The 10,584-nt window shown below is 40.7% G+C and overlaps 1 long non-coding RNA gene across 1 annotated transcript; it reads right to left on the bottom strand.

The window, feature by feature from the left end:
- Positions 1–8,967: 8,967 nt before the first annotated feature.
- Positions 8,968–9,806, bottom strand: LOC108673226. Its single transcript, XR_001930966.1, has 2 exons — positions 9,769–9,806; positions 8,968–9,628 (listed from the first exon to the last, which is right to left on the bottom strand). It is a non-coding gene; the product is annotated as an uncharacterized LOC108673226 (long non-coding RNA).
- Between the last annotated feature and the right edge of the window lie 778 nt (positions 9,807–10,584).

Consider the following 10,584-nt stretch of genomic DNA (forward strand, 5'->3'; position numbering starts at 1 on the left):
TTTTGTTGGGTAAGATTTGAGGGTAATTGTTCGTAATAATATTGAATGAGGTTTTATTCAGGAGTAATTGGGTAATTTTGTTGGTAATATTCGAGAGTAAGATTGGGGTAACCTATGATTTAAGCTGTTCATGGAAAATGGCGCCATGCGCTCGGTTATGTAACTACTTGCAGTTATTATTAATATTGTCGTAATTAACCTAGGTCTAATGACCACCTTTCCTGACAATCCAAAATATGACATATTGCATCCATACCACAATGCTGGAATTTGTTCATTGAAAACAAACTCACTTGTAACATAACTGTTCAATGGGTCAGTGCGCAGCTATTGAAATAAATGGAGAGTTATTTGTCTAATTGGGCGAATGGACTCCATGAATCAACAAAAAAAAATCAAAAGCGACTGTTGACTTTCAATTTTGAAAGGTGACTTTTACGTACAGCTGAAAGCTAAAAGGTCAAGTCTACGATATCGCGTTGTTATATTTCAAGACAACGCTTGTAAATTTGTCTCTATTTTACGGACCTGAAGCCAGATTCTACTGAGACATTCATAGAGTATTGAAAAATTTTGAAATTTTATAAATTTATTGACGTCATGATAAAATTATATCAGTTTTTCGTTTACCTTCGCTAGCGATAATCAAAACTGAAATTATTCAACACGATCAGTAGAGTTTTACTGTGGAACGATGCTAAAAGTGCAATGAAATGTAATGTAAGTATCCATGTATTAATTGAACTTAAACTATCAATGTTAAGTTGATGTTGTATATTAAGTTGCATCTTAAAACGTGTTGAAACATTTTGCATTTTAAAAGCTCTGCGCAATCCATAATCACACGTACTATGAGAAGATATACATTTCCTGACTAGGATTTCAACACAAAGAAAAATGTGAGAAAAAAATAAAAATCCAAGTTCAACGTTCAAACACTAAGAGTTTATTAGTGATTTCATGTTATAAGTGATTATAATGTTTTATAAGTGATTTCATAAATCATAGGAACACATGTCAAGATATTCATTAATATAAATTAATCAGTAAAGGTATCTGTTGTAAAATTATTAGTATTGGATTGCGACATCTAATTAAAACATCAGTGAGAACAATCGGAGACGAAACGTCAACGATTTCACAACAATTTTTAAATAAGCAACTTTTTATTGCAAATCAATTAGATGATGAAGAGGAACTATGGTTGAACAGCTCAAAATTTCAGAACAACCAAAATAAATGCATGGAAATTTTCATGTATTGACAACCTCATGCGCCTGATGACCCGATCAAAAGTTACATGCAAAGTATTTATATTTTGTCTATGTTTTGTTTTAAAAGATAATCTATTTGTTCTTATTGAAATGAATATATAGTCCTTGAACAGTCTGTGGCAGCGTCACTTGTGGTGGCGGTGACAGCAGGAAATGTTGGAGACCAAGAAGTGACACAGTTTCTGCATGTGGTTGCTGAAGTGAGTTGACATAACATCAAAAGGATATGTTTAGGGGCTTGCGAGTGTGTACTGGCAGACTGTGGCGTCAGAACCGAGTGTGTAATCCGAGCAACGCATCCTGAATAGCCACAAATAATGGCTCGCGATACATTGCGGTGTCACGTCCGAGTTCGCGGTATTCATTATCACCATCAGCGAGACGTCGATGGGTCCTCCAGTCATGGTGGTGAAAGAGGCCGTCTCTGAAGTCTTCATGAGGTCGTAGAAGAACCTGCCATGGCTCTGAACCGCTACCAAGTCCTTCAGGACTGTCGGTACTTGCACCAGACGCAGGCCGATGGCCTGGCATTTAGCCAGGGACATGCTGGTAGAAGGTTTCTCGATTATTTTCATTGTAGTTCACAGTTAAACATAATTTATGCCCCATTGTGGCAGCAGTATCAAGTTCTTCAACGTTTCAAAGCAGTTGTGTACCAGCTGGAAAGCAGTGGTGCAGTTTCGAAGCAGATGTGTGACTATTGTTTGCCATCACAGAGCTCGTTATAACCTCTAATATGCTAAAACATATTTCGATATTTTTTATACATGTAGCCCTCACTGCGCCTACACTCAATAGTTTACATATAATTTAAGTTGAAAGTTAAGTTCCCGGAGAATGCCATGCGGCAGTAGAGGGTTAAATGACCAGCACTTCCCAATGCCACTATCACTCTTGCATTCCCTTCGGGCCATTCGCAACCATGCAACAGGGTAGACTATCCTATGAAGTTAAGTGTCTAAAGCAATAACACCGTTAGTCCGTAGTCACTATTCAAGTCAATATATTCTTCATGGATTGGCTACCTCAGCAAGACCCTAACCTTCACTCTTATCCGGATTCTCCGCCCAAACAAACTTAGCCGAACACAACCTAACCTCAAAGGCTGCAGCAAGGTGGGGAGTCGTGAGAATAATTAAGGTGGTGTCATGGTGGGGTTGCACATCGAGGGAGACGAGACTGACTTGTTCAGCGGCTGTAGACCTACTACGCTATAAGTAGTTCGGACTTCGGAACCGGAGTGATGTACAGTACCACAAGATGAGTACGATTTTTACTGTCTATGAGTGACGGAAATTACTGTGACTTGTATAATTAAAAACACTCACTCGGCCACGTCGTTTGCTGGACGAGGCAGACGGAAGAGGTAGTCGCCGCCGGACAGGGACATGCCCCTGTAGTAGAGGCCCGGGTGGCCCGGCGAGTACCAAGTCATCTGCACGAACAGCACGCAGTTCGGGACCTTTGGGGTAAAATAAATAACACAAAGTTAATGCTGGTGGTGTCAGGGCTAGTGTTAACAATTTTCATGCCATTACACGGTTGATGTAAACTGATGCAGTACCTTTGTCTGCTCAAGGGCTGAGTTGGAACCGTCAATGATGAATCGATCTATGGTTATTAGAATCAGCCAGACACCCTGATAGCAGACCGCTGTGTAGTGAGCAGATGTAACATGGGAGAAACGGTACGACAAGTAAATGATAAATATATGTTTCTTTCACATACTAAGACGTGCAACTGATTTTTTTCTCAAATCAGCTCATTTTATACAAGTGTGTTAATGACGGCATGAGCCTTAATTTACATTGAATTCAATTAATTAGAATTTGAATGCACTCGTAGCAGGATTTTTACTGGCACTATCCCATGTCAGGTAGATTAAACCCGGTAACTACTTTTGAACAATCAATCTTTCACGATCAACGTACCTCAGCTGCTTTGAAAGCGAAGGCCCCACATTCGGGGTTCAGGCGACACTGTCCCCCACAGGCGACAGGCGAGCCGGCCCACATCTTCACCTGGACCCCATCGAAACTTTCCTGCGACAGCTGGACTGTGAAGGACAGTCCCAAGCCCCTCACCATCCAGGGCCGTGTGAGGGTGCTAACCACCGCCAGCATCCGAGCCGCCGCCCGCCACACCGCCATTAACCGAATAGCTGATAAATTGCGGGGTGACTGAACTAGTGAACTGAGTAGTTGATACAGTGACCGGGGTAACTGAAGCAGTTAACGGAGTAATTAATGTACTACAATGTAATATATAATTCAAAATACTAGTGTCAGATTAAACCATGTTTGGACCATTGCCGATTCTCGAAATCACTGAGATTTCCACAGCTAGCTAAGTGTCTCGTTCCCGGAACTGGCTTCACCAATCTTCTGATCTTACCCTCTCAACCACCTCTCTCATGTATGTGGAATAGTTCTACACTTTACCTTTAGACTCCCTCCCCCCAGTTAACTCGTACCCTTGCTTCGTTTAGGGGCGCCAACTCAAGGCTATGCTGCAAGCATCACCCACAACACAAGGCTATGCTGCTATATAGTACCACCCACTTCGACCAACCTAAGACACCTAAATATGAACTGAACTTGCCAAGTCTCGTACCCACGTCCAGCTCCTCTCATCTTTGTACCGCTACCTCTGCAGAACAGTGGCCAGATTAGATGTTATAATAATAAAGAAATATTTATGAAGGCCACCACAAATAGTCGATTAAGCAACCCAAACCACTTTACACGAGGCCACTAGAACGATAATCACTCGCGGCTAGTAACAGCCAGATGCAGTGGACGCCACTATACAGACCTCGTATGATAGGGCTTCGTGGAAATTCGGAGTCCCGTTGGCCAATAACACCACTTCCTCCCAAAGTTAGCAAAACCGTTTATTTTAAAATCGCTCATTCGAATAGACATTCGCCATGTCTTAATTACTGTCATTGTGTGAACAACATCAACCGTTCAATATCGTTGCGCTAACGAAAAACGGTTATAATAATAATATTTATTGCCAGTTTTGTGTTGGATACCGGGCAGGGTGGCCCAGTGTTTAAAGTTCAGAGTACCAGGATTGGCGCAGAGGCGCGGGTTCCATCCCAGCTCTGTGCGCCAGTTTCTGGTCAGAATCGGCAAGGAGGCCGGGCGGTTAAGCACAGCAGAATTGTAGCAGTGAGTTGCGAGTTCGATACCGCAACAAGCTGTGGATGTTCTGCGACGTTAAGAATCGGCGACAGACCTATGGCCTAATAAACGCTGAAGCCGCTATTATTTATTATTATAATGTCTCATTACATATGATGTAATGAGATGAATTCAAAATACCATTAAAATAAATTGTAGGAAAAATTTATATTTATACACTTTTCATTCGTAAATATTATGCATCGAGCAGAGAATGACACCGAAATTCCCTCTGCTCAGCTCATCAATAGGGAAGACTTCCCTCTGCACAGCACAGCAAGAAAGTAAACGTATCTCTGATCAGCACACCAATTAAGAGGGTAAACTTCCCTCTGATCAGCACACCAATTAAAAGGGTAAACTTCCCTCTGCTCAGCACACCATGAGGGTAGGCTTCCCTTTGCTCAGCACACCAAAAGGGTAAACTTCCCTCTGATCAGCACACCATGAGGGTAGACTTCCCTTTGCTCATCACACCAAAAAGGTAAACTTCCCTCTGATCAGCACACCAATTAAGAGGGCAAACTTCCCTCTGCTCAGCACACCATGAGGGTAGACTTCCCTTTGCTCCTCACACCAAAAAGGTAAACTTCCCTCTGATCAGCTCACCAGGAGGGTATACTTCCCTCCTCTCATGAGCCCAGCTTGTGAGTGACACGCCGCTCTTACGTGCGATCTTCCAAGCCATTATGTTTTACTGTTCACTTGTCGAAGGGCTGTGATTTTAACGAAAATTCATTTCGGTTGTTTTGGTGAGCGGCGCGGTGAGGAATTCACGTAAAAGCTCACCAAAGTGTCTTCGAAACACGTTAGTTCCAATTCTGTTGACAGGTTACACTAAGACAGTTCAGAACTTGGTAAGAATACCACAATAAAATAGAGCTGTCACCCCTCTAATGCAGCGGTAATGCATTTAGGTTATCAGGAGAAATATACATTAACTGCGCTTCCATCAATCAAATCACGGCTGGTGCTGTAAAAGTAAATATAATAAGCAGCTGCTTCTAATGCAGGGTGAGCATAAAGTCACAGAACCATTTCACCGTTGAGTAACTTTTATAGTTAGGGTAATATGTATGAACTTTTTGTACCATAAAGTCAAGGCGATGGAAATAAATTGATTTCTTTCAAAAATTTAATTTTATTCTCAACACAAATTTACCTTTAGTAAGCTTTAGAAACTATCATCAGGTGCGAAAAATAACATCTACATATGCCTTTTATTTTCTGCTTCACAAATTAAAGCTCCTTCGAGTACCTCTGCCATAACCTTTTCCAAAGTTTCTGGGCTTATTTCTCTTATTTCTCTAGTGATGATTTCATTTAGCTCCATTAAAGATTGCGGCTTGTTGGCATAAACATTTTTCTTTGGATATCCCAACAAAAAAAAAAGTCTTTTGAGTTTGAATTATTGAGCCTTGATTTTGATAGTAAAATTTCACAATTTGCGTACTTTTGACCGTACTGAATTTCTCCATAATAAATTTCCAGGATCTGGAGAAAATAAAAAACATTAAAAAATAAAATATATATTAAGGAATAAAAAGACATTAAAAAATAAAGAAGGCCTGTGACCTTTGACCCACCCTGTAGATAATAGAATTACTTTGAACCGACAAGAAATTTTATGTGTAAAAGTAGGGAGATTCAATAATATTACATTCATTTTTTTAACACTTATGAACGTTTATCCGGTAATATTAAAGCAATTTTTTCAAAAGAAATAATTGAAACTGCAATTAGTTAACGATCTGCAGCTCATGCTGACCCGTGCGTCCAGTGATATCAATATTATTTTGATCCAGTGGTCTTGGATAAGACAATATGATCCACTTTTTCTTATCCACTACATGGATAAGAAAATATGAAAATTAACGTCAAATTTAACACGTAGCATCAAAGTAACGCGCATCGCACTGCTGAGTGACGTGCATCGCACTGCTGTGTGACGTGTATCGCACTGCTACATACACACGAGCAGCAAGTAGGAGGCACGACATACACACGAGCAGCAAGTAGGAGACACGACCTACACACGAGCAGCAAGTAGGAGGCACGACATACACACGAGCAGCAAGTAGGAGGCACGACCTACACACGAGCAGCAAGTAGGAGGCACGACACACACGATTTTAATGGTTTTGAATAATTATGTTTCATTAACCACATACACTAAAATAACGGGTCATATAGCCCAAATAGTGACTCATTTTATTAGCCAAAGCACGAGCAGATCGAGCAGGAAGCACTGATTTTGCCGGGTCAAGCTTGGTCAGAATGACCCACATAAAAGCAAAATAGGGCTGTGATATTGAACAATAAACCTTTTATTTCGCTTAGGATAGTGAAACATAACTACTCTGTATCTTTAAAAGCATAACTTATGTCTGACATAGTTCCATTGTTTAAACAGTGACAGACTTTGCTCACGTAGCACTGATACGCGCTTCTGCCCAGCCAAACTGGGTCAGGATGACCCACGCAAGTGCGTCGATATTTGTACAACCTGCCACTTATTTTTCCTACCCGAGTGATGCGTGGACATGTTCAATACGATAAAAAAATCAACTCCAGCCTTTTAGTGAACGCTTGGCAGAAAATGGCTTTTGTGAAGCAATGCCGAACTCTCTGGTCCATTAGTGAGTATCTGGTGCATTAGTTAGTCTCTGGTCCATTAGTGAGTCTCCGGTGCATTAATGAGTCTCTGGTCCATTAGTGAGTCTCTGGTCCATTAGTGAGTCTCTGGTCCATTAGTGAGTCTCGGGTCCATTAGTGAGTCCCTGGTCCATTAGTGAGTTCCTGGTCCATTAATGAGTCTCTGGCACATTAATGAGTGTCTGGTCAGTTTGTGAGTCTCGGGTCCATTAGTGAGACTCTGGCCCATTAGTGAGTTTCTGGTCCATTAGTGAGTCTCTGGACCTTTAGTGAGTCACTGGCACATTAGTGAGTGTCTGGCCCATTAGTGAGTCTCTGGCACATTAGTGAGTCTCTGGTCCATTAGTGAGTCTCGGGTCCATGGACCATTAGTGAGTCTCTGGCACATTAGTGAGTGTCTGGTCCATTAGTGAGTCTCGGATCCATGGACCATTAGTGAGTCTCTGGCTTATTAGTGAGTGTCTGGTCCATTAGTGAGTTTCTTGTCCATGGACCATTAGTGAGTCTCTGGCACATTAGTGAGTGTCTGGTCCATTAGTGCGTCTCGGGTCCATTACTAAGTCTCTGGCCCATTACTGAGTCTCTGGCGCATTAGTGAGTCTCTGGTCCATTAGTGAGTCTCTGGCCCATTACTGAGTCTCTGGCACATTAGTGAGTCTCGGGTCCATTAGTGAGTCTCTCTCTGGTCCATTAGTGAGTCTCTGGCCCATTACTGAGTCACTGGCACNGGCACATTAGTGAGTCTCTGGTTCATTAGTGAGTCTCTGGCACATTAGTGAGTCTGTGGTTCATTAGTGAGTCTCTGGTCCATTAGTGAGTCTCTAGTCAATTAGTGAATCTCTGGTTCATTAGTGAGTCTCTGGCTCATTAGTGAGTCTCTGGTCCATTAGTGAGTCTCTGGTCCATTAGTGAGTCTCTGGTCCATTATTGAGTCTCATACACTTTAGTGAGTCTCTGGTCCATTAGTGAGTCTCTGGCACATTAATGAGTCTCTGGTCCATTAGTGAGTCTCTGGTCCATTAGTGAGTCTCTAGTCCATTAGTGAATCTCTGGTCCATTAGTGAGTCTCTGGCGCATTAGTCGACGGCTTAGGGTCGTGCTAGTAACACCAATGTAGTTTAAATTTTGAATAAGTCTACAACCTTCTTTGCATGTAACATTGAAGGTTGTAGACTTCTTTAAAATATAACCTACACTGGTCTTACTAGCACGACCTTAAGCCGCCGACTCACATGCCACCTACAATCTGGAGGACCTAAGAACCACATGCGGGAGGCTCACAATGAGACCATCACCCGAGCGACATTGGAGGCCTGCACCAGCATAGTTATGCGGTGCCCCGACCTATCGAGACTGGCGATAGCTGAGGTCTTCACTATCAAGAGTTGAGACCATCATTATCAAGAGCTTAGGTCCTCATTATCATGAGCTGAGGCCCTCATTATCAAGAGCTGAGGTCCTCATTATCAAGAGCTGAGGCCCTCATTATCAAGAGCTGAGGTCCTCATTATCAAGAGCTGAGGCCCTCATTTTCAAGAGCTGAGATCCTCACTGTCAAGAGGTGATGCCCTCATTATCTAGAGCGATCCTCCAGCTATCAACCTCCAGACTACAGGATTCGTCCGGACGCTGAAATTATTTTCAGAGTAATTTTAAGCTTAGATTTCAAACTGTATCCGCAATACCTTTGATTTGTGCTACTGTCATTTCCAAAAGTTCAATCTCGAGTGTTGCAAAACCTTCACCTTCTTGATATTGAATATTTTACATTAATACCTTTTCTCTAATACTGATTAGCTAGGATTGTGTTGCAGCTCTACTTCAATTAAAAAATGATAAATGAGTTAAAATGAAATGGTAGATTTTATTTGGGTGCTCTCGTATAATTACAATCATCCAAATAGAGAACCAAACAATTGCGTGTTGTAATAGCATATAAGATTATTGAAGAGTTCTCGTCGGCAAAAATACATTCATTTTTTTAATAAAATTTAATACTTAGTTTAAAAAATTGCACTCTCCATATCATTTCCACATCAATGAAGAATTTAAATATCAAAATAGAGAATATTGTAATAATTTAAAGTCTCCTGAAACTTAAATTTCATAGTCTTGAAGTTTGAAGGTGAGTTTGATTTTTTAGTTGTAGTAGTTGTATTTTTGTTGTTATTGTAGTTGTATATGTTATTTGCATTTTGTGTGCTTGTTGTGGTCGTATTTCTTTCATGATATGAAGAATAGTCCATTTGCCGTTTCATTCCTGAGATATACTATATCTAGGAATTTTCATCCAGGAAATGAATGAAAATTTCATCCGCTCGATGGTGTATACTGCCTAATCGTAGATTCTTTTTTCAGATCAGAGATGATCCTGAGTATGTCATCTCCGCTCTGCCGGTCTGATGAAAAGGGCGCCTGGTCTGGTGTTTCTACTAGACCAGTAGCCCGATCTTCGTCACCGCTGAGAGGAATGGCCAGAGCAACGGCCACAGCCAAGAGAAGAACGGCAACCTGATAAAAGCAATTAACTATAATAATATAGCTACACATTAAAATCAAATAGAGAATATAGTCCAAATAAAATCAATTGAATAAATGATATACCACTTCTACTGACTGCCTATGGGTGAGATATAATAGCAGCAACTCACAAAGGTTCTCATCTCGATAGGTACAGCACACAACTGATGTCACTGTATAAAATCATACCTCTTTTATACTAGTTTCAATGTTAACTTTGACTCATTGGCAGGTGGAAACCATGCAGGTGTTTTGTATTTATTCAGCAGACCTGTGAATTAGCTACCAAATCTATTTGCTTCACTGGAAGGATTTAAGGTTTTGCGGTATTAGCCCATGACACTTACTTCGACAGTAACGCTTCTTAAAAAATATTCAGATTATACATGATATGATACTTATTCGAGTGTTTTCGCACTTTCTTGCAACTTTTTTTAACTTAAATGTGAGTAATAAAAGCAGGGTTGTATAAAAGAGGTGTTTGAACTAAAATAAATATATTACTCATCGTTCAGCTGAAACATAATCTTATTTAATTATTTTATTGATTTTAACAACATTAGATGCATTCAGGATGCTTAAATACGCTACAGCAGTTCTATATCTCACAACTAAATAAGGCCATAACACGAGTCAAGTCTTCACTCTTACAATCGAAGAGTTCGGCCATTTCACTGCGCCTGGCGCTATATATCAGAGCAAGCGCAATATTATCGGTTCATGTAACATTGACATATTTATTGCCGACTTATTTATGTCGGAAAATTAGAAATCAGTGAATTTGCTTTTGGCATGTTGCGTGTGGACACGTTGTTATTGACACGTTTTACGCAGAAATACTTGACACCGAGACTATATATGTAAATGCTTGTACACTTTACATCGATAGCGACCGGTCAATTCCACGACATACTCAAACTTTTCGTGCGTTAAACTTCAAACTTAGT

The sequence above is a fragment of the Hyalella azteca genome, unplaced genomic scaffold (genome assembly GCF_000764305.2).
Source record: "Hyalella azteca isolate HAZT.00-mixed unplaced genomic scaffold, Hazt_2.0.2 contig14959, whole genome shotgun sequence".
Taxonomy (NCBI): Eukaryota; Metazoa; Arthropoda; class Malacostraca; order Amphipoda; family Hyalellidae; genus Hyalella; species Hyalella azteca.